The 27726-nt window shown below is 62.7% G+C and overlaps 2 long non-coding RNA genes across 4 annotated transcripts; one reads left to right on the top strand and one right to left on the bottom strand.

The window, feature by feature from the left end:
• The first annotated feature begins 18086 nt into the window (after positions 1-18086).
• Positions 18087-20287, top strand: LOC140696195 (uncharacterized). 2 transcript variants are annotated; one of them, XR_012072354.1, is made up of 3 exons: positions 18087-18352; positions 18794-18920; positions 19207-20287. It is a non-coding gene; the product is annotated as an uncharacterized lncRNA (long non-coding RNA). The 2 variants fall into 2 exon arrangements; XR_012072353.1 differs by having other exon boundaries at positions 19077-20287.
• Positions 20288-24845: 4558 nt separating this feature from the next.
• LOC140695929 (uncharacterized) lies at positions 24846-25852 on the bottom strand. Of its 2 annotated transcripts, none has more exons than XR_012071779.1 (3): positions 25705-25852; positions 25244-25333; positions 24846-24975 (listed from the first exon to the last, which is right to left on the bottom strand). It is a non-coding gene; the product is annotated as an uncharacterized lncRNA (long non-coding RNA). The 2 variants fall into 2 exon arrangements; XR_012071778.1 differs by having other exon boundaries at positions 24854-24975; positions 25249-25333.
• Positions 25853-27726: the final 1874 nt, after the last annotated feature.

Genomic DNA, 27726 nt, shown 5'->3' with positions numbered 1-27726 from the left:
ACGTGTGATGGAGGAGCTCTTGCTCTTGGCCCAGGGGTGGGTAGGGCAGAGCAGCTAGAGGGGCTCCGGGCCCCACACTCCCTGAGGCTGGGGCTCCGGAAAGCAGTAGGGGTGAGGGTGCTCAGGGGAAGACCGGCACGACCCTCCACCCCCAAGCCAGGACCCAGCACGTGCCCGTGCCTGGGCCAGTGAGGCCCTCGGGGGTCAGTCTGATGGGGCTGGAGGCTGTTCACAGTGTGGCAACCACTCAGACCTGCGGGGCCTCAGTTTCCCCTGAGCACACTGAGAGTCCTCTGCTGGCTCGAGACATCTGTGGGGCTCAGGGGCTCCTCTCACACACGAATAGGCAGGTTCCTGGGGGGACACAGTGAACACAGTGGCCTCCGTCTCCCAGTCTGGTGCCAGAGCTCACGACCCGCGCAGCCTGCCCTCTGGGCGACGCGGAGCCAGAGGCGACTTCTGTCGTCTGCCGTGGGTGGGGACGGGACCCTGAAGCCAGCACCCCAAACAGCGCTCTGGGTGGCTCCCTTGTGGTCCTAGACCAGGGGCCGCCCAGGGGACGTAGGCCGAGCAGCCCCTCTCTCCTCAGGGCAGGGCCAGCGCCCACGCGGGCTCATGGCAGGAGCTGGGGAAGCCCCCAGCCGTGGTTTGAGCAAGCAGGTGGGATGACCCCTCCCTCTTGGGAGCTAGAGCTGAACGGGGACTTGATGCCCTCCTCCAGATGAGGCGGGGCCACGATGGTGGCTGGGGTCCCTGGGACTGAGCAGGGCAGGACAGGCCCTCGGAGGAGGTCGGGGGCAGTGAGGTCTGAGAAGACAGAGGAGGCAGGGTCCCTGCCTGAGAGGGAGGCCTCTGGACAGGTGGAGGAGGCAGGCCCGGAGGCGTGTGGTCCTGGGCAGCCCCGGCCCTGCCGACCCCGCCCCTGCTGCCCCAGCCCCTGGGGTCCCTCCAGCTCTGACAGCCCAGCCCTGTGTTTCCTGAGCACCCGCTGTGTGCGCCTACTGTGAGGCACTGGTGGGTGACAGTTCTGCTCCCACTGCGGTGGGCTCGGCCAATGCCTTGCCCACCCACTAAGCAGCGCTTGGAGGTAAACAGCTCCATCCTACACCAGGATGTGTCAGCTCAGAGAGGTTAGGTAACTTCTCTAAGACCCCACAGCCCACAGGGGCAGACCTCCGAGTCCTACCTCCCAGACCATTCTGGGCCCCTGAGCGGAGGCGGACACAGAGAGGCAGAACAAAGCCAGGCGGAGGCGGGGCCGGAGGGCAGTGGCCTGCAGGACGGATGTGTTCCCGTGGAGGGAGTGGCTGGATAAAGTGTTGGAGGTGGGACTGGGTGAGGGTGTTCAGGGAAAACTCAGCCGCAGAGCAGGAGAGGAGGGAATGCCTGAAAGGCAAGGCCTGTGGGCTGCTCGGGTCTCCTGCACCCCCTAACCACCTCGTGCCTGCCAAGAGTAGCTGCTGGCAGGGGAGGGGAGGCACTGGTGGCCCCTGCATTTCAGGCTGGGAAACTGGTGGCAGAGGGTGAGGGTGCTGGTCCCAGAGTATCCCTCACCCCCACGCCTGCCAGGCCCAGCCTCGTCTCCGAGGCCTCTTCCCTAGGCCCCCCCACCATCCCAGGGATCGGCAGGGCCAGTGTCACCAGCCTGCTTAGCGCCGTGTCTGGGCCTGCTCACCACTTGGGCCAGCCCTCAGAAGGCCGAGGAACCTCATTTTTCAAGGACCCTGGTTTTCTACTTGCGTCTCCTGAAAGGACCGTTCTATTACCAGCTTCTGCTCCCTGGAAGTCTCCAGCACACTAGCAGAAGAGAGGCCTGGAAGCTGACGGAATGGGATTTAGATTTATGGGGCTTGTCCCTAGATTGCTGTGTGGCCTTAAGTCACCTGCTTCCCCTCTCTGGTCCCTTCGGCACTCACGTCTAAAGTTGTAGTTGGGGGCTGGCTGGGTCGGCTGGAGGACACAGGCTGCTCTTCCCCAGCCTCCTCTTGGCTCCCTGGGATACACCCCTGGCCTGAGAGCACCTGGGGAGCCCCTGCTCTCAGTCCCGTGGCCACCTCAACCTCCAAGGCCTTTGAGGCCCAGCCGGGGCCCTCCCGCTAGCTCAGTCGCTCGGCCTCCTTTCCAGGCTCCTCTGTCTGCTCTGACCTCAGGGCTCCCTACGAGCTGTTCTCTTCTGGGAAGGCGCTTCCTCCCACTCATGTCCCCGAGGGGCCTTCCTCCTCTCACCCCAGGCCCACCGACGCTGCCCTCCCCAGAGGGCCTATCACTCCTCCAGTTCACCGAGGGGTCGTGTGTTGGCTCACTCTGTGGTCCAAACGGAGGCCTAGTGGTCAGCTGGCGGGGCTGGACAGGAGGCAGCCACTTCCTGGGCTGGCTGGTGACTCACAGCCCCGTTTCTGGGAAACCCCCCCCCCACAGGTCCGATGGCGCAGGGCTCAGCTGTGCAGGGCCAGCTGTGGGAAACATGGCTGTAATTAGGGGCCGGGGTCTGGGTGACGGGCTGGGGGGCCGAGGGGAAGGATGAGATGGTTGCTGGGGCGCCTCCCACCGTCTTAGGCCACTGGGCTGGGCTCCCTAGGACCTCCCCAGCCATTTTTGTCCTAATGATTAAAAGAAACACTCGCACTGAGGGCGGGGGGCGTCAGGCTCTGCCCACAGCCCTGCTGAATCCCAGGACAGCCCATGAGGCCAGCACCCCTGATCCTGCGGCTCAGAGGCCAAAGAGCAGCAGAGCCAGGCTCTGGCCAGGTCTGGGTGTCCGCAGGAAACAGGCGGCTGCTAAACAGGGGTGGGATGCGAGGTCTGTCCCCACAAGGCTTCCAGGCCAGAGTCCAAATGCCATTTGCTCAGCAGGTCCCTAAAAAACATCCTTCTGGGAAGGCTCAGAGAAGGGTGGGAGGGGAGGAGCCCTCTGGGCAGGCCGGGAGCAGGGCCCAGGCCTCCTGAACAAACAACTCGCAGGCCACCACGGCCGCAGCCGGGGCTGCCCCCTCCCGAGCCCATTTGGCCTCCCGCAGCCATCCGCCCTCGTCCACGGCAGGGGACATAGTGGTGAGGAAGTCACAGCCACTGCTCCCTCGGGCTCGCACCCTGCCTGGCTGGGGACCCCGGGCACGCCTTTGTTTTGCTTTAGCAGCCTTGTTGGGGTATAACTCACATGCCATGCACTCTACTCAAAGTGTACAATTCGATGATTTTAGGGTATCCACAAACCTGGCAACCATCACCACCATCAATTTTAGAACATTTTCGCCTCCTAGAGGAGAAACCCCTCGGCCTTTAGGTGTCTGCCCCAACATCACCTCCACCCCGAGGAACCCCTAAGCCAGTTTCTGCCTCTGGATGCATCAGTTCTGGGCTTTTCACGCAAGTGGGATCGTACGTGCCGTGGTCTTTGAGACCAGCTCCTCTCACTTAGCAGAACATCCTCCAGGCTCATCCAGGTGGGAGCCTGCATCTGCACTCACTTCTTTTTATAGCTGAGTGATATCCACGGTGTGGATGGACCACGTGTTGCTTATCCATCACCTGTTGATGGACACTTGGGTTGTCTCCACCTTTGGGCTGCTGTGAACGTGTGTACAAGGGTCATGCGGACACACTGTCGCTTCTCCCAGGTACACGTCCACCTAGGAGTGGACCTGCCGGGCCATATGCTAGCTCTGTGTTTAATCCCTCGAGGAAACCGCCACCTGATTTCCGAGCAGCTGCCCCATTCCAAGTTCCCAGCAGCAGCGTCTGCGGGTTCTGATTTCTCCACCTGCTTTCCAGCCTTCCCTGAACAGTCCGGGCTCCTCCCTCCAGACGTGGGGCGGCCTTGCTGGAGGCAGGTGTGAGTGAGGAGGGCCCGGGACTCACGCGCACTGGCGTTTACTCAACACCTGTGAAGCTGGTCCAGGGAGGGTTCCCCTGGGAGGCAGGAAGGCCAAGTCCCTATTTCAGAGCCACATGCTGGGCCGGGAGAGACGGTCCACCTCGAGTGAGGGCCCCAGCCTTGGGGCACAAAGTACCCCAGATTTCGGAACAAGACAGGAGCTCAGTGAGCACTGGTCCCCGCCCTCCAAACCCGAGCTCCGCGCTTCCGCTGCCCAGGGCTTGCGTTGGCCACGGGCCTGAGGCCAGAGAGCAAAGGACCAAACTGCACCCAGGCGTGAGGTCCTGGAAGGTCCTGGTGGTCCCCAGAGCGCCCTGGGCCACCCGTGGCCAGAGCATGAGTGGCTGCCCAGCTGAGGTCCACAGCCTCCTGGGCTCATCCCAGCAGGCTCCCGTGGGGTGCAGCCCCTGCTCCCCACGATGCTTCCTTTCAACCTGAACTCTCCTGTCCCACGAGAGCCCCCTTCTCGCCCTTTCACGCCCTGGCTCTGGCCCCTGGTAGCCCACGCTCGGCTCACAGCAGCCCGCGGATGGTCCTGGCCGGGACTGGGGGCTCCAGGGTGGGGGCGCCCAGGCCTGGATGCCGCGCTCACAGGGAGGGGCCCTGGCCGGGCCTCCGTCACACCCTCCCCGGCTTGGCTGAGCTGCAGCCCGTGCCCCCTCAGGAACTGCTGCTGGCCATCTGCGCAGCTCTTGTCGCCCGTCTGCTTCCTAGAAACTGCTGTTCCTGCCCCGGGTGGTCCCCACAGAGGTGGCCAGACAAACGTACCAGGTACCCTGGCCTCTGGGTCCCCAGAAGCCCCCAAGGGCTGGGGACATCGCCACGCCCACTCAGCCTCCTGGCAGACTCAGGCTCGCTGTGGCGCTCTGCCCCTCGGCTGCCCGTGCAGCTCTGGTTTCAACAATTCCGTGGGTGAGGGCCTGTGCGGAGGCAGCCACGGGGCGGGGGAGACCTGAGACCCCAGAAGCCGTCAATTCCTCCCAAGGCAGAGGCCGGAGCTGCTCCAGAGCCTGTGCCTGGGGGCAGTGGACCTTCTGGAGGTCCAGACCGCTGCTCTGTCACCCTCTGCACCCCGTGTGCTTTGAAGCCTGCTGTGGTGGCCGCCAACCCCCACTCAGAGTGGGGACAGTGTGCCCAGTCCCCCGGTCCGACGGAGCAGACGCTCGGAAGAGATTTGCTGAATGAAGAGCAGGCGTCCTGTGCCCAGGGCTGGGCCACGCTGCCCCGACGTGTTCCCCAAGAGCTGCTCCCTGGGCTGGAGCTGGTCTGGGGGCCGTCACCCCCAAGCACAGGGCCAACACACAGTTTGGGGTGCCCTGGGGGGTGGGCACACAGCCCTCAACGTGGTTGGAGGGAAGAGCCTGCACAGAGAAAACCCCCTTAGAGGGGAGAAGGATCCAAGAAGGCGTGGTTGTGGGCACTCGGGGCCACGGCCCGAGAGGTGGTTGGGGTGAGGCGAGCCTGCAGGGGGCCTGGTGGCCGGGGGCGGAGGGACAGCTGCAGGGAGGGGCTGGCCCGTGGGTGTCCTCAGCCTTGGGAGTCCCACAATGGGGCTGGGAATGGGCGAAGAGACCCACCCATCCTCAGGACCCCTCCTCTGGGTGTGGGCACCACCGGGCAGGCCTGACTCTTAGTCTCCGTGCCCGAGGGGACCGCAGCCAGGGAATGTGCGTTCCCGAGGAGGAGCCCCGTAGGGGTTGGGGGCCGGGGGCCAGGGGCCGGGGGCCGGGGCGGGGAGGCCTGACCACACACACCATTTGTTCAGGCTGCTGCCCAGCTGTCGGACCTCACCCCCTGAGAGGACAGCCTCGGCCCATTTGGCATTTGTCCCCTGACTGACGAGACCCCGCCGCTCTGTTTAACCAGGGAGTGGGGCCCGTGCTGGGAGGCAGAGACGGACCAGAGACTGAGGGAGAGACACTGAGGTGGAGACAGAGACAGACACCCAGGCTGAGAGGGGCCAGTCAGCAGCCCACCCCCCGACCCTCCCCAGGACCCAGCTCCCAGGCTGGGGGGCAGGGCTGGGGCGGGGCTGGGGGCGGGGCCAGCCCTCAGGCCACACCTGCTCCTCTGCCTCCCCTGCCCTGCCCAGCCCGGGGGAGGGACAGGTGAATCAGGAGCGGAGCAGGCCAGGCCCACATGCCACCGGGCGTGGGACAAAGACCCCTTTGAAACTGAGATCAAATGCTCAGAGTTTTATCTGAGCCCGGGAGAGGCAGCCGGTGTCGGACCTCACTGTATAACAGGGGGGAGACAGGTGAGGCTGGAGCTGCCTCAGGAGGCCCACTTCAAAGGCCTCAGCGAGCCTGGGAGTCTGTCCTTCGGTCCTCCTTTCCTCCCTTCTTAGGGAGGGGTTTCTTGTCTTAACTGAGCCAACACTGCCCATGCCCCTTGGCCCTGGCCCTGACCCTAACCCCTGGGGCCACCGGACTGGAGGCAGCTGGAGCCTCCACACACAGAGGCCAGGCCAGGAGGCAGCTCAAAGATGGGCAGAAAGGTGTTGGGAGCAGCAGCTTGGAACTGAGGGTGGGTGATCGCTCAGGGCTTGGGGGAGGCCCCCTGGACCAGTGGCCGTTGGATGCTGCTGGGAGCACAGGTGGGCTTGGCCCAGTCAGTGCAGAGCAGAGAGGGAGTCACCTCCAGCACTCGGTTAGAGCCAGGTGGCACCCCCAGTGTTCATCCTGCCCGGCCGCCTCCGCTTGGCGTCCCGGCCCGTGTGCTCTGTCCCAGGCCCAGCACTGGCACCTGCTCCCTTTTAGCCCCGTGGGAACCATTGGCTGCATGATCCGTAGGGGACTGGCCAGCCACCCCCGGGGGGGGGGACGTCAATGTCCTGGCCCCACCCACAGACGTCCCTGGGCACACGTTGGCTCCCTCCCTAATTAGCCACCTGTTCCACCCGCTTTGATCGCTGGCCTGGGAACCCAGGCTCTGTGTCCCCCAGGTACCTGGGCGTTTTCTGCGCTCCCTGCCCCGAGCCTGTGCCCGGCCTGCCCCTGCTCCCTGGCCCCCTGCCTCCCCTCTCTGGTGAGGCTCTGGCCTGGGGCCGCACACCCCTACTCCACCAGCTCAAGGTGGCCAAGTGGTTTGGAGGTGCCAGCTCTGTGCATCTGCAGCAAGAAGGTCCCACGGGTAGGGCCTGGGTAAGGGGCAGCCCACGGCAGCCCCATAAGTAAACTCAGGATGGACCTAAGCTCGGAAGAGCCACAAGCAGGCGAGGGGCCTGCCATGCGGGGCAGGGGAGGGCGGCACAGACTCCGGAGGGCAGATCTTCCGGGGGCTGTACGTCGGGCGGGGCTGCTTGCAGGTGGGCGCCGAGGGACAGAGAGGACACAGCTGGAGAACAGCAGGAGTGAGTGGGGGGGGGCAGGCCAGGTTCCCACCCCGCCTCTCTGGCTGGAACTTCCCTGCCCAGCCAGAAAAGCTGGGATGGGTTTCCCAGGAGGGTGCCCACCCCGCCAGCATGGCCTGGCAGCCCTGTGAGCTAGGCCCCGGGTCAGAGCCCCTGGGGCTCGCAGGAGAATAAGGTTCCCCAGGCTGCACCCCACCCCCAGCCCAGGACTGATGCTCCCGCAGGACCTCACCCCCAGGAGGAGGGGAGGCCATGAGGACACCCAGAAACTTTCCCTCCCTGCCTCGGGGCCAGCGGCCTTTGAAGTGGGGAGGTTGGACAGGGAGGATGAGAAGGGCAGGGGCATAATTAGAGACAGAGGTTTCACTCGTTCACACGCTGAGCTTCCCAGGACGGAGACTTGCTCCCCAGACAGGACCCTGGGCGGGGTCTCCAGGCTCCACAGCCAGCCTGGCTTCCATTCCCAAGAGCGCAGGTGGTCGGCCTGCTCCTCTGGGGGCCGCCTGCCTGTCCCATGACCCCACCGACGGGGCTGGAGTGGCTCCCAGCAGCCCTTCCCTCCACCCGGGCAGCTCAAGGGCCCTTGCAGTAACATTGAGCCTCGGGAGTGCTCCCTTCATCTCTCAGCGTCCTCCCCGCTGGGCTTCCAGCTCCTGTTTCTAGAACAAAGGGTGATGGAGGAAACCTTGGGGCTTTAGGCAGGAATTACGGCCAAACCCTGGTGCATGTCATCCCCAGGGGGCAGCGCACCTGAGGAGACTAGGGCACCAGGGCTGTGCCAGCCACCTCCATCCTGGCTGGGGCACAGCTGCCCCCCGACCCTGGGCTGCACCTGGATGGATCTGGGCTCATATGAGGGTGGGAGCCTGGGATGCGTCCTGGACACCAGACTCCCATCCGCAGACTGATGTGGAGCCAGGACTGTTTCACAGCTCCCATCCCCACCCCTCCCTAATCTCAGAGCCTGCTGTGGCCAGGCCTGTGTCTGGAAGGAGACCCGGACAGTGTCCTGGGAGGGCTAGCGGGGTCCTGGGTCAACAAGGAGAATGAGGCCGAAGGCTGGGCTGCCAGCCCACGGCTCTGGCCGCTCTGTCTCACCCTCTCCATCTAAACTCTGGGCTTCTGCCCGTACTGTGCCCTTGCCTGGAACACTCCTTTCCTTCTCTGCCTCTTGTCCGTCTTTCGGGTCTCAGCCTGGATGGGGGCTTCCACAAGGCCTCCCTGGACCCCCGCTGGCGTGAATGCACCTGCCCTGTGCATCCAGGTCTCAGTGCTGAGCATGAAGCCCAGTGACCAGCCCCCTCTCCCACTGGGCCGCGCACTCTAGAGGACACAGCAGGCCTGTGTTCATTCATTCTTCCTTCCATCCATCCACCACCCATTCCCCCAGCCACCATCTTTCCACCCACCAACCACCTTTCCACCCCTCCACCACTCATCTATTCATTCATCCAGCCAACCACCACCCACCCACCCATCCACTACCCCTCTACTACCTATCCGTGCATCCATCCACCATATTTCCACCCCCCACCATCCACCACCCACCCATCCCCACATCATGCATCCACTCATCCACTCTTCCGTTCACTCGGCACAGGTTCACGGGGCACCTGCTCTTGGCCGGGCTCCACTGGGGGGCGGCGGGGATGCAGAGGGGAGAGCAGGGACAGCACTGGGGGAGAGATGCTCTCAAGGGCCTCTGGCAGCCCTTCCCGGAGGGCTGGACGAAGGGCTGGACAAAGGGCTGGAGTGAGGTTCCCGCCTGTCCCAGCCGCCACGCTCTGGAATGCCAGGCCTGGGTCATTGTTCCAGGGACTACGGTGCCTGCCAGCACAGTGTGAGGTCACTCGCAGTACATCATTTCAGGGAATGACCTAGTTATGGGCGTGGGAGGGAAAGCGGTGCGCGCGCGCGTGCACACACACACACACACACACCTAATCTCTTGCACCTCCTCCTTCCTCTCAGACCCAAGCCCAGCACCCAGAACTGGGTGTCTAGAACTGTGGGAAGGAGTCTGACCATGTACTTGGTGACAGGGCCCCTCCAACCAGTGCAGGGTCAGGGTGAGGGCCAGGGCTGGGGCTCCGGTCCCCTTGAGGCAGCCCCAGCTCCCCCCGTCTCTTGAAGGGCAAGTCACCCCTTCCTCTGACAGCACCTTCTTCTCTGGCCCTCAGGGCCTGTCCCAGTAGTGCTGCCAGGAAGAGTGGGCACTCCTCCTGACCAGAGCAAGGGCATGTTGGGCGTCCAGAAACCCCCCACCCACAGCCCCTCCAGCACACTTCCAGCTTCAGGCACAAGGGAGGGGAAGGGGGACCAGCCAGGACAGGGCCATTCTGGTGCCGCCGGCAGCTTCTACAGCACTGCCCTAGGGCATCACTCTGGGGCCCACCTGCACCCAGCCCCTTCCTCACTTCCGAGGACAACCTGGCATTGGTCTGCTCATTCTTGCAGGACAGAGGCCTGGGGTCTCTCCGGACAGCAGTGATGGTCTCCAGGCTCAGGGACCAGAAGAGCATAGACTGAGGGTCGTGCGACACGCAGCCCCCCTGGGAAGCCCCCCTGGGAAGAGGATGGAGGAGGTGTCTGGAAAGCTTTGGTGGGTAAGTCCCAGCTGAGGTCTAAAGAGGGACAGAAATGTGTCGGGTGAGCCGGGCAGGGGCTGGCAGGGGGTGTGGACAGCAGGGAGCACCCAGCAGAAGGAGAGGCCCAGGAGTAGTTTGGGGCGCATGCAGCTCAGCGTGAGGACCGCGCTGCGGCGGCTGGAAGAGCCGTGTCCCCTGAGTTTGGAGCAGTGCGCTGCCCCGTGCCTGGCCCCTGAAGTGCTTCTGTCAGCCACCCATACGGCCAGCCACCAAGGCCCACACTGTTGCTTTGCCTCTGAGCTGCCGTCGACAGCCAGAGGTCCTGCCTGGGGTCCAGCCCTGACTTCCAAGAGCAGAGGTGCAGGCTGGAAGCTTGGAGGGTGAGCCCTTGGCTCCCCCACATGCCCTGACCCCATGAGCCCAGCCACACTGGTCTCTGGGCAGATACTCCCAGCCCCAGGCCTCACATCCTCCAGGTCCCCTCTGCCTGGGTCTCCCGGCAGAGGACCGATGCTGGCAGGGATAAGCACCTTCATACAGTGGAGCTTAATAAATATTTGTTAAATGAATGAGTACAGACGAAAACAAGAAGATTGACAAGAAGCGGTCACGTGTGACGGGCTTAGACGGCCTGGGGTCCGTCTCTTCCAACTGCTCAGCCACCCGGTGCCCCGGGCAGGTGGTGTGACCACTCTGAGCCCAGAGCTTGCTGGGTGCCCTGGGTCACACCTGTAAGGCACGGGCACCTTGAGGCCCTTAGGAACCACTGGGTGTGGCCCTGCTAAAGCTTGCCTGACCAGCTTGCGGCAGCCTCCCCTGCCCCTGGTGACCCCCTCAGAGCAGCAGGCCAGGCCCATAGTCACTGTTCACTGCGGTGGTTCAGGGGGGTCTCAGAGCAGCCTGGAGGCAGGAGGGTCCTGAGCCCACTCCACAGTGGGACCTAGCGCTTTGCCCCTGGATGCCACAGACCCCAGTCCCCAGCCTTACGCCCTCAGTCACAGGAGCAGTGTGCATGGTCTGCCCCAGGACTCATGCCTGCCTGGCCCTGCCCAGCCCTCCAGCCTGACCTGCGATCCATGGGGATGGGGCTGTGCTTGAAGGGGCAGTTCCTGGACCTGGGAAGGCTTCTAGGCAGGGGAAGGAACTGGTAAGCATGGCTCAGGGTCAGGGCAGCCAGAAGTTCAGAAATGGAGCCTGGAGCCAGAGCCCAGCCTGGGAGGGCAGGGCGTGCCAGGCCTCAGCTTCCTGACAGTGTTGGATGCTCAGGTCCCTGCAGCTCCGGGGGCCTCTCTGAGCCCGACTGGGACAGCAGAGCATGCCAGGTTGCCTAGAAGCTTTGCCTGGGGTGACTTGCTGGGGGACCCTTAGAAGCCCCCTAAAGTAGCATGAAGGGCCTGGCCACGCCCACTGGTAAATGGTGTATTCCTGCTGCCTTCCTGCAGGAGGAGGCATTTCCCTGGCCTTTTAAGATGATGGAGAAGGTGACTCCAGGTGTGGAAGGAGGAGGAGCAGGAGTGTTCTGTGCAATGGAAGGAACCCCTGCCCAGCTGGGGAGGGCTAGTGATGAGGCTGGAGTTGGGGGAGACCAGACTTAGGGCTGACTCTCAGGCAGGAGTGCCTGGATTTTGTGAGCCAAGGCGAGACATGGATGGTTCCTGAGCAGGGGTGCCTGGGGTGAGGCTGATAAGGCCCTTGGGCATGGCATTCTCTCTCCCTTCCCAGGACCCGCCCAGCAGCTGATCTGGGGGCTCAGAAGCGTCCTAAGTGGTGGGACTGGGGCTGCAGAGATGCAGATTTCCTGTCCAGGAGCCACCCTGTCGAGGACCCCAGCCAGCCACTGGCTCTGACACACACTCCCTCAGGAAATCCTGGCCCCTGGGCGGCCCCCAGCTCAGCAAGGCCGGAGTCCCGAAGGATGACCCTGTAGGGAAGCGTCCAGTGGTCCTCTGTCCAGCGCTCCCCACCACCCCTGCCCCCACAACCGCATGACCCCCATCTGCCCTCACCCTCCTGATCCTCCAGTCCACGCTGCAGGCCCCCTTCATGTGCACGGTGGTGCCTGCCCTGAGTACCCTTCTGCTGGGTGCCCCCAGCCCTACCCCAGCCCACACCTCTGAGCTGCATCTGGTACAACTCCAGCCCCAACTCCCCCGTGGCTGAGACACCTCAGAATCTGATCCACATCACGGACTCTTGCCCTGGGAAAATGCACAGCTGGGCAGAATTTCATACCCAGTTTGCAGAGTTGGGATGAGACCCCAGGAAGCTCAAGCAGGGCATCTTGGGAGGGGTCCATGTGCCTTAGGCTAAGCTCTCATCCAGGGAGGAAGTGTCCCTCCCATCTGACAAGTGGGAGAACTGAGGCAGGGCAGGGGTGTGGAGACACGGAGGGCGCCCCGGGGGTGTGCAGAGCTGGGCTGGTGGGGCCTCGGCCTGCTGGCAGTAGAGCAGGCGAGCCTTCAGGAGGGGCTGGAAGCACAGGTGTTCCCCATGGCTGCCCCCCACTGCCCCCAGGGCTTCCCAGGCTGCTGGGAAGCCGGACTCGCATGACCACACCCCTGGGGCTGGAGATGCCTGGCCAGAGGGCAGCCTCCAGCTGGTTATCCTTTCCATGCACAAGCAGCCGGGGCTCGGGCCTCCCCAGCCCAGCCCTGGATCAGCCCCCACCGGGGTGCCCAGTGTGGGTAGGAACCCAGCACTGGGACTAAGCCCAGCTTTGGATCCCAGTTGCCAGTGGAGTCTGGGGTCACATGTAATGTCCCTTGGCCTCAGGTTCTCCAAGTCACAATAGCCCAGCCTCGAGTACCTGATGGAGCCCTAGGTCCAGGCGCTTTTATTGGGGACGAAGAGTTACGGCCCCAACACATGCAGAGAAAACCCCACCTCTGTGTCATCAGGTGGATGCTTGCAGGAGCTGGCTGCACCTCCCAGGCCTCAGCATCCCTGGCTGCAAAGTGGAAATTAAGTGTTTTTGAGGGGGTTGGAGGGGCAGCCAAATACAAAGGGGCAGCGCTCTGTAAATGGGGCAGCTGGTCGTCCTCAAGTCCCTTTCCCACACCCTCCCGGGCCAGCAGCCCTCAGCCAGAAGGCCCAGAGGCTTTGTTGGCTGAGGGGATCATTGATGGGGGGGCCCACAGATGAGTGGTACTGCGCACTTTGAGGGTGCCAGGAATTTGTTAGGTGGGGGGCAGTATCAGGCCCCTGCAGGGGGTGGAATTTAATGGAACCTTTTTGCTGAAGTGTGAGTGACTGTCAGCCGTGTGCAGTTGGCGAGCGGGCACCCGCGCAGCACAACCTCGGTGAGGGGGAGACCGGGGCGGGTCCTCCAGGATCCGTGAAGAGGCTGAGTCCTTGGCCAACCCCCTTTCTCCAGGACAGCTTCAGGGGTGGGGCCCAAAGGGTTCAGCTGAGAAAGCCGCCGGCTGGGGTCTCCATGCCAGCTGTGCTCTGGGGGAGGACACAGCAGGCCCACCTGGAGGCCTGAGGGACCCCTGGCCCCCAAGTGCTCCATCCCTCGGCAACCCAGGGCGCCCCGCCCCCGCCTCCGCCCCGCCTCCCCCTCGGGATCAGAGCTGCTCAAAGACGCCCAGGCGCGCTTGGTTCCCACGTTCCCAGGCTTCAGTGGCAGGTGTTCTTTCCACCTGCACGGCCCCTCCCTGCCTCCTCCCCCAGCATGCCAGGGCCCTGGGGACACCACCCCTCCCCGGTCCCGCCCAGGCTCCAAAAATCACTGCCTGGAGACATACAAGACGCTGCAGGCCTGGTGCCCATCCTCCACCACCCTTGCCGCCCACTGCCAGCGCTCGGAATGAGTCGGAATGAGTGGATGGAGGACGAAAGGCCCCTCCAGCACGCCTGGCCCAGGTCACCCTGCCACTGAGTCCACCTGAGTCCAGGGGGGCCTGGGGACTCCCCCTCCGAAGTGAGTTCTGGGTCCTGACTCCTCCTTGACAGCCTTCCTGTATGTCATCACGCAGGCTTCTGGGAGACGCGGTCACCACCCCTTCAGTGTCCATCCCAGGATCGACCCCAAGGCAGGGCAAGGTGCCCCGAAGCCCCTAGCCTGGCAGTGAGTCCCGCAGACCTGGCGAGAACGGGCCTCTCCCTGCCACCTCCCCTGGTCCTCAGCTGGGGATCTGCCCCCACAGTTCTCAGGAGTCCCTGGGAGGGGGTAGCACCGATACCTCCCCCATCTGGGCCAGGCTGCAGCTGAAATTCTGCACCGACCAGGGCAGCCCCAGGGGCTCGAGGCTCAGGCTGGGAGAGGAGGTAATCTGCCCGGGCAGCACTCTTACAAACACGCGGATGCCAGGACCAGAGGAGCCCAGTGGCTGGAAATGGGGGGAGGGGCATGGGGAGAGGTGTGTCTGGGCAGGTGTCTGTGTCTCTGCACTGAGCACCAGCCACATTGTCCTCAGTGTGTGTGCACGTGCACATGCACTCCCAGCGGGCACACGCACACACATGCAGAGTCCCTGCCCACCCTGGCTCCGTCCTACCTTTCAGCCCCTTGGCCAGAGGCCTGGGGCTCCTTGGTTCTGCCACTCTGACCCCAGAGTCTGGGGGCTGCTCTGAGGGGGGCTTGTTCCTCCCAGAGGAGGAAACTGAGGCCCCATGGGGCGTGGCCTCCATAGGGCCCCTGAGCTGGCTGGGACACGGGATATGGAGGGAAAGCCAGGTTTCATGCTGCCAGCAGGCTCTGCCCTGCCTCGACGGCCCTGGATGCGGACAGAGGCTGCAGGGCTGGGTGGCCAGACAAAGGGCCCTTTGTGTCTGCATTGCCTGCCCTACTGCCTGGGTTAAAACGGCTGAGCGAGCCCCTTGGAGGCGGCCCCCCAACTCTCTGCAGGTCAAGACACAGGGAGAGGGCTCAGTGATCATTACCATGCCCCCCCAGCCTTCCTGAGCCTGATGGGAGGCTGGCCATGAGGGGGATGGGTGCTGGGCCCAGAGCCTCTGCCCCGCCGCCCCTCCCCACCCCTCCCCCACCCCAGGCCTCGCAGCCAAGGCTCCCCTTCCAGCGCCATGCCCCACCACCAGCAGAACCAATGCCAGAGCCCAAGGGTCCCAGGAGGTCAGGTCTCTGGGGCCCAAGACTAGACCAGGGATGCTGGGGAGCCAGCCGTCCCATGGGAGACCGTTCTGGGGCCAGCAGCTGGAGGACTGCCCAGGGGTCAGGCCACCACCCCGGTGTGGTCTTCCTGTGCCCCTGCTGAGATGGGCAGGGCTAGTACAGGGGAAGGCAGGGGAAGGTGAGGGGTGGGGGCGGGAGAGAAGCTGGGGGGAAGGGGCGACTGGGGAAGTCCTGTCTCCCAGGCTCAGGGACTTTCCTGCAGTTCACCCCAGCCCCTCGCAGTGAACTTCTAGGCTGAGGGGAGGGGAGTGGGAATGAGACACCCCCTGGTCTGTCCTGCATTGCTCCCCCTCCCCCGGCTCCTCCTGATTCTTGCCTGGAGCCGGCAGGGCCAGCCTCCTGCAGCCTGCCGAGCCCAGGGACTGACCCCTAACGACCAGGACAGGGCCGGCCGCTTCTGGGCCGGCAGCAGGGAGCAGGGGAGCTGCCCGGAGAGGTTTCTGGGGAGGAGCCACCCCGGGGTCAGCGCCCGGGCCGGGCCTGTCCACAGGGGCTTCAACAGTGTGGGTGGAGCCCCATGACATGGTGTGGGGGACAGTGGGGGCTGTACCCCTGACCTCTGCGCCGTTTTGCAGGGCCCCTCTCTGCTGGGCGGGGTAACGACGTCACTGCCGCAGGGCACAGAGAGGATTCGCAGAGAACACTCTGCGTCCTGCCTGGCCGCTGAGAGAGATGCCCCTCAAAGCAGGCACAGGCAAGGGCGGCTCTGCTGGTCTCTGGATGCACACGCCTGCTGGGCTGCGGGGACGCACAGCACGGCAGAGCAGGGCTGGCCACTGGGCGCTCCTCCCATAGAGAAGGGGAGGAACTTGTCCTCTGTCCCCACTGCCCCTCAGAGCTGTCCAAGAAAGGAGGGGAGGGAGCAGGGGCTAGGGCCACCCCTCAGAGACCTTCCAGAGGCCCTCAGGGCAGGTGTCCTCCAGCCCCCAGGGCCTTGCAAGAAGTCTCAGAGTCATTGAAGATGTGGGCATGGCCCCGCACAGTGAGGAAGACACTCGCCCATCCCAGTCCCCAGGCCCAAGCAGGGTGGGACCGAGCACAGTGGGGCACCCAGCCGGCCCTGAGGTCTTGGTCAGCAGAGAGCCCCTGGCTGGGCCCCAGCTGGCCCATTTTGTGGCAGATCCCTCAAGCCCTGTGAACTCAGCTGTAAAACGAAGGCCGCTGAGCAGAACCGAGCCCAAGCTGGGAGTGATGGCTCCCCAGGACGCAGCTCACAGCACTGTGGGGGTCTCAGGGGACCAGGGTGGGGGTAGGGTGACAGCTTCAGTCTCAGTCCTTACTCCGGTCATTCTGCCCAGAGGCCTGACCCAGATTCCTGAGGGTCATGGGCCCTCCTCCCCTCAGGCCCTGCCCACAGGTGCCCAGCAGCCTTAGGGGAGCCTGGGGAGGGGAGAGGAGGGTGGGGAGAAAAGGGGAGGGGAGGAGAAGGGCCATCAACAACCTACCAGGCGGGGGCAGGGGGGAGGCTCCAGCTTGTCCACACCCCAGGGACAGCCCTCCTGCCCAGGGCCAGTCCATTCGGTACCTCTCCCCACACCCATGCCTGCAGGCCCCTGCACCCACACATGCGCATATGCACACACACACCCCCGAGGCTGTCTCTGCTCTGAGCACTCAGGACAATGGTGGTGTCCATTTGTGGGCCCATCACATGCTGCAATATGAGTGCCAGGTGTGGGCACCCTCAGCCCTTGTCCTGGGCTCTACGGGCAGTGGACAGACCCAAGCTGACCAACAGCTCTCCAAGGCTTCGAAAAAACCCGAGATACACGCCTGGTCCACGTTAAGAGCAGGAAAAAGATGGGCACTTGGGGGCCAGCTCCTCACCTGTGCCAGCCACCACACCCACACTGGGGGCCAGTGGTGGAACTGGCTCTCACCAGACAGACCCTCACTCTGGGCCAGCTCCATTCTGGGCCTCAGCATCCTCACCTCTCACGGGACAGCGCAGGGGTCCCAGCCCCAGACTGCCACAGCTCAAGTGGCCTGAGATTCTGCTCTGGAAGTTTCTGGGCTGAGAGTCAAGGCCCTTGTGGTCGAGGGAGGGCAGGAGGTGACGGATGCCCCAGGAGGGTCCAGGTGGGCAGCCCCAGCCCCAGCCCCAAGGGAGGGTTCACATGTTCCCATCAGCCCCACCCCCTCCCCACAGCCCACCCCCTCCACCTGGAGCGTTTATGACCCCCAGTCTCCTGCCACTTGGGCCTCCCGCACCTCCTCTCAGAAGCCAGGAGGACAGAGTGCTGTCTGCCAGGGGAGGGCAGGGCTGGAGCCATACCCTCCGAGCCCCACTCCCCCGAGCTGTGGGCCTTCCTGCGCCCACAGAGACCCTCAGATGGCCCCAGGGTCCTAGCTGGATAGAAATTCTTCAGCAGACGGGAGTCAGTCCGGGGTTCCTCCATGCATAGGCCTGCTTCTCACTGCCCCACCACACCCCTACCTGGTGCTGACAGAGACAGGCACGAGGTGGCCCCCTCCCCCGCAGATGCCCCCTTCCCCCACTGGGCCCCATCTGGACTGAGGGTTTTGGGCTGAAGGTGGTCCAGGCCTGTCCAGACTCACTCCATTCCTGGAAGCACACGTGTCCCGAGCAGCGCTGCAGACCGGGGAGCCCAGCCCCTGGCACCCCTTCCCTGGGAACCGCAGTGGGAGGGGGCTTCCCAGGAGTGGGGCGGGGAGGCTGATGCTGGGCCAGGCCACAGTCTTGGGCAAAGTGAAGACTGAAACTGGGAGTTTCAGGTGAGAAGCTGGGCAGGGCCAGGCGAGCAGGTGAGCGCTACAGACAGGTTTCCTAATTTCCCTCCTCGAGGGTTCACCACCTGATGCCAACCTAGGTGGTCCAAGCCCCGTTTCTCTGATGTCACCCCTTTCCCAAGGCAGGGAGGTCCCACGGGGATCCTGAGAGAGCGAGGGGTGGGGGAGGGCAGCTGTCCGCCTGCCTCAGTTTCCTTATCTGTAATTCGGGGCAATAGCATCTCATCCGGCTGGGCTGTTGACGGTCTTCCCTCCTCTGTTTCCGGCTGCACTGTCAGCTCCCGGGAACGCTGCTGCCTCCTCCAAGAGGCCCACCAGGACCTGGGGCTGGAGAGGGGTCCACCCCCCGAGCCGCATGGAAACAAGCCAGCCTGAGCTGGGATGCCCGCTTAATCTTTTACTGAAAAGATAATTTCTTTCTGTGCCATTGTCGGGTGCTGGGGGGGAACAAAGGGGCTTTTGTGCAGGCCCCCCTGGTATGACCCAGCAAGGCCCGGCGTTTTCCCTCCAAATGTGAAACGCTGGAACGGGAAGTTTTTCTCATAACCCTCTCTTTTTCTCAAGCACAGAATCACTTTTGTTGCAGAGGGCTGGCGCATGGCAGTAGGGAGGGCCTCGGGTCTCCCCTTCTCATCCCTGGAAGAGCGTCCTGTGTGAGTGAGAGCAAGGGGCCTGGAAGAGGGGAGGGGAGGGGGAGGGCAGGGGAGGGCAGGGGAGGGCAGGGGGAGGGCGGGGGAGGGGAGGGATGCAGCAGTGTGCCCCTTCCCCAGGTCCTCCCTGTGCTCCCCGGGTGCAAAGCAGTTGAAATAAACACTCCTAAGTGCCTGAAGCCCATGGGCCCCCACTGCCCACCGCACTGCCCTTGGGGTTAGAACTATCCCTCCTGCAGATCCATCTGTCCGTCCTGCTGACAGAAGGGCCAGGGGGCACAGAGCTGTGACTCCCGCACAGATGTCCACTGGCTCTTACCTTGTCCCCAGCCGTGAAGTTCCACACATTCACGCAGCACGTTCAGAATTAAAAAAAGCCAGGGAGTGGGGCGCGGGGAACCACGGCAGAAAGAAGATAAAAACACCAGCCCTTCCTCCCCGCAGGGGCAGCTTGTTAGCATCTGGGACATATCCTTCCAGCGTTTCCACTACACGCTTCTCATGTGCGTCTTTGTTCACAAAATTGGAGGCACTCTGCATTCATTCCATCATTCATTCATTCATTCCACAGGTAATTATCAAACAGCTTAGGGCTGCAGGCTGCTCCCGCACCGGGGATGCTATTGAGAATGAGTGGTGTTGGGGCCTGCCTTACCCTCCAGAAGGTGACAGTGTTGGGTAAACACACAGAATTGTCGTTTAATTGCTCTTTTCCATCTAACCCTAGATCAGAAGCGCTGGCCCAGATCATTACATCTGCTCCTGCTACGCCCTTTGTAGTAGGTCCTCCGGATCTCGTTGAAGGCATGGTTCCTTGACTCATCAAACACTTTTAAAGCTGTGTTTGTGTGCCGTAGGTTCAGAGGGCCCGGGGACCCGGCGCAGATGAAGAGGCTGAGGGCCGGAGAGATGCCCTGCTGTGCCCATCAGTGACAGCAAAGGATCTGCTTGACTCTGCGGCTGCTGTCCCCCTAGCTTCCCGTGGCAGCTTCTCTGTCCCCAGACAGAATCATCCTTGTCTGGGATGCCTGTCTCCCACCAGGCTCTTGGGGGCCTAATTAGGGGCTGTGGCAGTGAGACTGTGGGGCCAGGCAGGTGGATGAATCCGACCAGTCTCGGGACCTCATAGACGTGGAATCATATGGTTAGTATCCATCCTTCTGTAACTGGCTTATTTCACTCAGTGTAACATCCTCCATGCCCATCCGCGTGGCAGGCTGTGCCAGGACCCCCTTTTACGGCTGAATAGTATTCCACAGCATGTCTAGACCACATTCCGTTTATCCTTTCATCCCTGGGGCACACAGGGTCGCCTCCACATTTTAGCTACTGTGACTGATGCAGATGAGAACACGGGTCAACAAGTACCTGTTCAAGTCCCTGTTTCCAATCCTTTGGGGTCTATGCCCAGAAGTGAAATTGCTGTATTCTGTGGTCATTCTGTTTAATTTTTTGAGGAGCCATCGTGCTGTTTTCCAAGGCTGCTGCCCTATTTCACATCCCACCAGCGGTGCACGCAGTTTCTAAATTTCCCGCATCCTCACCAACACTTGTCATTTTCTGGTGGCCGTGTTTTTGTAACACAATGGTAAGTGGCTGTGCCGTGGAACCGCCTCGAGATGTTGATTTGCTTTTCCCAAGGACCAGGGATGTTGAATAACATTTCACGTGTCTGTTGGCAAATCGTATATTATCTTCAGAGAAATGTCTATTCGAGTTCTTTGCCCATTTATGGATTGTGTTGTTCGTTTTTGTTGCTGTTTAGTTGTAGGAGTTTATTATGAATTCTGGATATTAGCTCCTTACCACATGAATGATTTGCAAATATCTTCCCCCATTCCCCGGGCTGCCTTTTCACTGCCTTGGTAGTGCCAGTCGATGCACAGACATTTCTATTCTGAAGGCGTCTAATCCATCTGTGTTTTCTTGTTGTCTGTGCCGCTGCAGATTCCTTCTCCAACGACAACTGCAAATTGCACTTTCCCTGGGAGACCTCAGGTGGGTCATCCTTCCCCGAGGTTCTCCCAGGGGCACCCCTGAGACCAAGGTGCTGCGAAAGCAGCTTTGGGGGAGATACAGGAGGCAGTGCCAGACAGCGGAGAGGTACTGCGACAGAAGGGTGTCCACAGAAAGAGAACTATTATTAATGATAGTAATATTATTAATCCAGCTCCCCACCCTAGGACTGGGTTGTCAGCCCCTCAGGGAAGCTCACAGAGAAGGGGGGGCACTGAGGCAAACACAGGTCCTCCTGATACGTGACATTCTCGGGGACCTGCCCACATGCTTCCTCCCAAGATCTCTCCTACTGAAGCAGGCGGGAGGCTGGCTTCCGGGCAGTCTCTGGCCAAGGGCCGCCCAAGGGCATTGACACCTGGCACATTAGTGGCCAAACATATGACTTCGTGGCCAGGAAGGGCAGCTGTGGTTGGCACCACGTGAGTCTTCTGGGGCCACCACAACAGAGGACCACAAACTGGGGGCTGCAAACAACAGAAACTGATCCTCCCAGTGCTGGAGGCCACAAGGCTGAAATCAAGGTGTCAGAGCTGCGTTGCCTTCGAAGGCTCCAGGGGAGGCCCTTCCTGCCCCTGCCAGCTTCCGATGGCTCCACTGTTCCTTGGCTTGTGGCCGTGTCGCCCCAGTCTCTGCCTCACTTCACACGGCCTCCTCTGTGCCTGCGTCTGCTTCGGATCCTTTGAAGGACGCCTGTCGGTGGGTGCAGGGCCCTCCCTCACTCCGGATGATCCCATCTCAAGATCCTGAACTAACTACACCTGCAAAGACCCTGTTTCCAAATGAGGTCACCTTCCGCGGTTCTGGGTGGACATGAACTGGCAGGGGCGGGCCTGCTCAGCCCACTGCGGGCTCTTAGGTTCCACTGGGCCTGGCCCCTGGGAGCTGCTTCTGCGGCTAGCAGATGTCTGGCCATAGCCCCCCCGGATGTGCTTGCCCAGTCCTCTCATACACGATGCCTCTAGCTTCCTGGGGTCTCCCCCTCTTCCCGCCCACGGGGCAGGGCGGCCTGTCCCACAGCCCAGCTTGCTGCAGAGCACCCTGGACCCCACTCCAAACTGACTGTTTGGGAAGCTGCCTGTCAGACCCACAGAGGCCAGCTGGCCAGCAGGTGCGAATGCAACATGGGGCCCCTCCCGAAGGAGGCCAGCCGGCTCCTTCTGGTCCACAAGGGTGGTGTCCATCAGGTCCTAGACCACTGAAGCCCGAAAAATGTCTCTGGTGGGGAAGCCCCTGAGTCTCTGCAGGGCTTATCTGCCACTTGCCAGTCCCCCAGGCTCCCACGCTGTCGTCAACACGGCGAGCTTGTAGGATGCCTCACGGAGAGAGAAACTCCATCTATGGCCTCACGTCCATTCCCACGGGATGGGGCCAGGCCACCAGTCACTGTGGTCTCCTGAGGCCCCAGCTCTGGCACCCAGGTGCTCTGGGAAACAGCCACAGGCCCCTCCACAGTCGCCACGGCAGACCTTGCTGTGGTATCTCTGGGTCCTTCCTTAAGGGACCCAGCCTCCATGCGAAGAGCCGGGCTTTGGGTCTGAAGGCTGGCTTGGGCCCAGGCCCGGGTGAGAAATTCTATCGCAGCAACTGGCGCCAGCATCTGGCGCACCTGCCCTTGCCAAGCTTGGCTGCACAAGTGGGATAACCCCCGGCCAGCCACCGCCCTGGGCCCCACCGGCCTCGCCCTCTGGCTGACTGGCAAGAGAACACAGGTCCCCGTGGGCTCTGCCTCCTCGGGAACCATTCTGCACAGCTGCCTCTGCCCTTGCCCTTCCCCATCAGAGGACTTGGGGTGCTGGGAAGCTGGGCTCCCCAAAGCGTCCCCTCCCACCCACCTCAGCTTATAGGGGACAGCCACCACCGAGCCTCAGCCTCGCAGCGCCTACCCCGCAGCTCTTCCTGACCACATGTCAGGGGTGTCCTCTGGGCCCTCTGGGGAGGCAGAGATGGACAAAAGGCTCTCTGGTCCCTTCCAATACTCACCTTGTTCTGCCCCTGCCCCTCGGCAATGTGGGCTGAGTCCCAGAACCAGCTCCCAGGTCAAAGCCTGAGTCTATCAGCAGATTCTCCCCACCCAGCCTTTTGTCCACGTCCCTGCCCCCAGCCAGCATCCTTGGGACCCTCAGGTGTTGGGGAGCTGCCAGCTGGTCCTGCGGCCCCTCCCTGACCAGTCCGTATCCCCACCACCCAGCTGGTCACTGCACTCTGGCCTTGGGACTGGCCTGGAAGGGAGGGGGAAGGTCCCATGGGCATCTGCGTGGCACCCTGGGGCAGGGGGGACCCCTCGAAGGGGGAGCAGCTACTTCTAGGGGTGCCCTCTCCTCAGACACCCCCACCCCATGGCCCCACTCCAGGTCACAGGGTCCCCTCCTCCCAGATCAGAGGCCTGACCCCTCCCCAAGGGACTTGCTCATCCTCCCCTAAAATGCTGTCAGTCCACTCAGGTCCTGGAGCCCAGAGTCACCCACCTCCAGTTCCGGCCACCGTATAAAGCAGGACAGCCTCTCCCAGATGGCCATGGCGAGGCGATCTGCACACCTGGGGCACTCTGGGTCTGCCACTGTCCCCTCACCTCCAGACTGGGGCTCTTCAGCCACCTGGCTGGACAGTGGTCAGGTTCCAGAATCCCATCCTTAGCATCCCACTTCTGGGGCCACTCTGGCCCCAGCTGACCTAGTGTGGTTCTCCCAGAAGCAGATCCGAACCCCGGGTCACAGACAAAAGCGGTTTGCTGGGGCAGTGCAGGGAGAGAGAAGCAGCCTTCAGGTGGGAGCAACTATGCCGGCGGCGGGACCAGCTCAATCTGCGGGGGGAGCTGGGGGACCGCACAGAACCCCAGGACTCCCTGGGGGTGGGAGCCTATGTATTACAGCTCCAGCCCCAAACGCTGTCACCCCTGGGCACTTCCGCCCATGTGAGGGCAGAGTGGGTAAGATCAGGTGCCAACCACTGAAAATGAGGAGACACAGGTGGAGCATCTGCAGATTGGGGTGGCAGAGGCAAGGAGTGTCAGGCAGAGTGAACAGCCAGGGTGGGGGACCGGTGGCGGGTCAGGGGGATGAGGCAATCTAAGAGGGCTTCCTGGGGGCAGCCAACACAGGCCTTACCCAGGTCCCTCTACTAGTACTTTGGGGTCTAGCTCCCACTTAATGAGTGTGTTGTTACCTCTTTCAAGGGCACAGCCCCATGGGGGAGGTACTGTCGCCACCCCCACTCTCCAGGTGAGGAAATCCAGCCCAGGGCGGCCAGGGGGAACCCAGAGGGGCCACCCACGGCCCCCTCCCACCACTCTTCTGGCCTCCTGGGCAGCAGCTGCCCCATGCCCGAAGGAGTCCCCTCTCCTGGAGGACTGGCAGCAGGGCCCAGCTCTCGGATGGAATCCTCCTCCAGCTACAGTCTCCCCAGGAGGCCATATCAGGTCCACAGCTTTGAAAGATGCCTGGGCCAGAGTCCCTGAGCCACCCTTCAGCCCGCTACCCACCGGGGAGAAGGCAGGCCTCTCACACTGGACCCCCCACCACCGCCACACCTGCCCCTTCCCAGCTGCCCATCTTAGCAAGCGGTACCCCAGAAACTGCGGGTTCTGATGGCCCCTCTCCAGACCATGTCTAACCCAGCCACCAGGGTGAGCTTCTAAAAAGTAATCATGAACCGAGTCACCCCCTGCATAAGCCCCTCTGGACTCCCCAGTGCAGCAGAGTCAAAAGCCTCCCTAAGAGAGGGTGCAGCTCAGTGGTAGAGCACGTGCTTAGCACATACAGGGTCCTGGCTTCAATTCCCAGCACCTCTATTGAATTAAATAAACCTAATGACCCCCCTCCCCCCAAAAAAAGAATCCCAGTGCCTCCCTGTGGCCCGGGAGGTCCCGCATGAGGGGTCCTGCTGCTGCCCTGGTGCTGTCCCTGCCACCTGCTCCCTGCAGCCTCACTCCCCTTCCTCCTGTTTCTCGGAGGTGCCAGGGCCTGCCTACCACAGGGCCTTTGCACAGGCTGCTACCTCAGCCAGGACGGCTGCTGCTTGCTGAGATGGGTCCCTGGTGGACACACTTGGCTGCTCTCTCATCTGTGTGGTGAGCTCCTCTGTACCTGCACACAGTAGGTCCTCTCTGAACGAGCGATGAATGAGGAGGGGTGAGGACATGACTCACCCTCCCCCCATTTGCAGAGGCTCTGGCTCCCCCGCCACTGCCCTGGGTGGGCCTTCCATCTGTCCAGGGGCCCAGGGGCCCTGAGAAACCTCTGCAGACTGCAGGTTCAAGAAAAGACAAGATGTCTGAGGGCTCAATGAAGGGTTCCTCCGGGGAGCCCCCTGCCCAACCCAGGGCCCCCTTCTCGCCCTACCCCTCTGGGGTTCAAAGGGACCTTGTGGGGCAGACCAGACCAGCCTGAGAGGAAATCCTTGTATTTTTTGAGGACAAATGGAAACAAACCACTTCTTGTTTATTTCCTGGTGAATTGTGTGCAGGCGGAGGGGGGCTGGGGGCGGGGTGCTGGGGTTAACTCTTTCTCCTCTGAGTTTAATTGTCCCCCTCTTCCGGCCTGGGCTCCTCCGAGGCTCCCTGCGCCTGGGGAACTGTTTTCCTGAAGCCGACTCTAACGGGGAGGGAGGGACTGAAAAAACACACACCAATCAAAGCCTCATCAGCAGTAGATAAACCCCTGGCCTGTGGAGTCTGAGAGCCCGGAAACACCCCCGCAGCAGCCCCCATAACCGGGGATGTGGGGCCTGGGGACCTGGGCACCTGACTGGGAGCCTGGAGCTGGGCTGGCCCGGGAGGTGGGGGCCCCTCCCCGCAGCTGAGAGGAGCCAAGCTAAGCCTGCAGGCGGCTTTGGGGATCCTGGGCTGGGGGCTCCTCCGGGGCCAGTTTTTCCCATTACCTCACCCAGAAAGGCTGTGCCGGAGCCGCTGTCAGGCCCACCCTCCAGACGGACGACCCGGCGTCCTCTTCAGCAGAGGCTGTGTCGAGCCTGGGGTAGAAGCAGACCCAGGGTCCCTGGGGTTCCCACCCCTCCACTGCCTTTGCAGGGGGTCCCGGACCCACCTCCTCTCTCAGCCCTGCGCGGTTTCCCCTACAGCCTCGGGATGCAGAAATTGACAAAGGCTGATGACTAAACCCACAGGCGAGGAGTGGGATTCACGCACAGGAGCCAGGCGGCCCCACCACAAGGAAGGTCCCTCTGGGCCGGGCAGGGGCCTGACCTCCCTGCCCTCCCTAGAGCCTGGAGGCGGGCACCAGCAGAGTCATCCCCACCTTACAGAAGAGGAAACTGAGGCTCTGGGAAGCCCCATAGGGAGTGGGGGCAGCCCCTGGGGAAGGCCCGGTGGACCTCGCTCTCACCTCACACTGGAGGTGGAGGGGACTTGGCAGCCCAGGACCCCTCCTCTGCAGAGCCTGGAGAGGTGGTCTCCAGCCCACCTGCCTCTGGCCCCTTCAAGGCTTTGGCCCGATGGCCTCCCCCCTCCATTGGCCAGGCTGGACTCTGCCCCCGGACACGGATGCACTGGTTCTCACAGCCCAGCCGCGATTCCCACACTCCTCCGCAGACGGGCTCCTCCTGGCTCTCAACCCCCACCCCCCAGCTAGTTGGAAACACCAACCAGATGTTGGGACTGTGGCCCACAGCCGGGGGGGGGGCTGGGAGGAAGTGGCTGGTGGCGGGGGTGGTCTGCCTGGAGTGCAAGCAGGGCCTGACAAGGCTCAGACCTGTGTGGGGCTTGGGGACAAGGGCCAGGGCCATCAGAGAGAAAGACACAAGCCGCCCACCCCTGCCACTGCTCAGATGGGGAGACAGGACCGCAAGGCCCCAGGGCTGACCCGCCCCAGCCCAGGGACACAGGCCTCCTTTTGGGTTTCTGCCTTATTACAGGGCAGGCCTGGCAGGCACTGGAGAGCGGAGACAGTGGAGGCTCCGTGCCTGCAGGCTCCATCAGACCCATCAGTCACTGTGCAGGGCTCGTGGGCACCCACCTGTGCCCTGGGCCACCAGCAGCCTCGTGCCATCCCTGCAGTCCACACTCCCAGTGCCTTCAGAGGTCCCGCCTGGGCCACAGAGTTGGATGACAGCCCCTCTCCGGCCCTCACACACATGCATGTGTGCGCAAAGGTGCACACACGCGTGTATATACGCGTTCAAGCGTTCATGTGCACACTTGTCCACAAACACAAGCCTGTGTGCATACATGCATGCACTCACAGACATCTGCCCAGCATGCACGCCCAAGGACGAGCAGACACGTCGGGACACTAGCACAGGGCCACACACGAAAAATCCCACGCTCGTGCTTGCATGTGCATATGCACACGTGAGTGCACTGGTGCTGGTGATGCCGTGTTCTTGTGCATGTGGTAACACACTTGTGCACCATTGGGGCACAGCTGCATGCACACACTCACACATGTGAACAAGCACTCGTGCACACAGGCACCTGAACACTTTCTCCTGACAGGTTGCTCCCGGCTCGCCCTCTGTGCACCACCACGCACCACCAAGCCTCACCCAAGCCCAGATCTGCCCAGATCAGGGCTCACGGGGGAATAGCCACAGGGTCTGGTCAAGAAGCGGGCGGGGGGCGGGGTCCAAGGGGAAACTATGAAGCTGTGTGACGCCCCATGGGGAGGTGGAGGGATGATCTCCAAGAGGACAAGGCCCTGGAGGGACCTCTCTGCTCAGCCCCAGCGCGGGCAGGACCAGGACTGCTCCCTGCACAGAGCCTCCAGACTGGCCACCCTGGGAACCTCCTGCCGTCTGGAGTCCTGAGAACAGGACCCTCACGGCCAAGGCACTCAGCCCACCCCGGGCTCTTGACTCAGTCCCATGTGTCACTGGATAAACATTTATTAGATATTTCCTGCCCAGCCCCAGCCCTCAGTGCCTGTCTCTGCCATGAGTGTGTGAGTAGGGGTGGTAAGTGTGTGCAGGCTGCTGCGTGTGAGAAAGTGTGTGTGACAGGGTGTGTGCACCTGCGCAGGTGGCAGGCCCCTCTGGCGGAGCTGGCTCCACTTCCTGGTTTGCAGGGTGGGGCGTGGAGGCAGGCCCCGGCTGCCCTCCTGGCTGTGGGGCTTGGGGCCATGGTCCCTGCCCACCTCCCCCTCGCCCTCCTGGTGCCTGGGCACCTCCCCACAGGGGCCTGGCCCTCCCAAAGTGACCTGGACCTGGCCTCTGGATCTTTGCCCTTATGTGTCTCCCAGAGCACCACCCTCCCCTCTGCTGATTTATGTGACCCCCATTCATCCCCCTGGCCTCAGTCCCCATCTCAGGGGTCTCTGTGGACCCCCTGCCACACCGCAGTGTTGCTTCTCTTGTGGGTGAGTTCCTAGGGGCCCCAAAGGCTGGAGATATGCAATAGAATGTATGAATGA

The sequence above is a fragment of the Vicugna pacos genome, chromosome 4 (assembly GCF_048564905.1).
Source record: "Vicugna pacos chromosome 4, VicPac4, whole genome shotgun sequence".
NCBI classification, from domain to species: domain Eukaryota; kingdom Metazoa; phylum Chordata; class Mammalia; order Artiodactyla; family Camelidae; genus Vicugna; species Vicugna pacos.
Note: the sequence above shows the minus strand (reverse complement) of the source record. Positions and strands in the feature narration are given on the sequence as shown.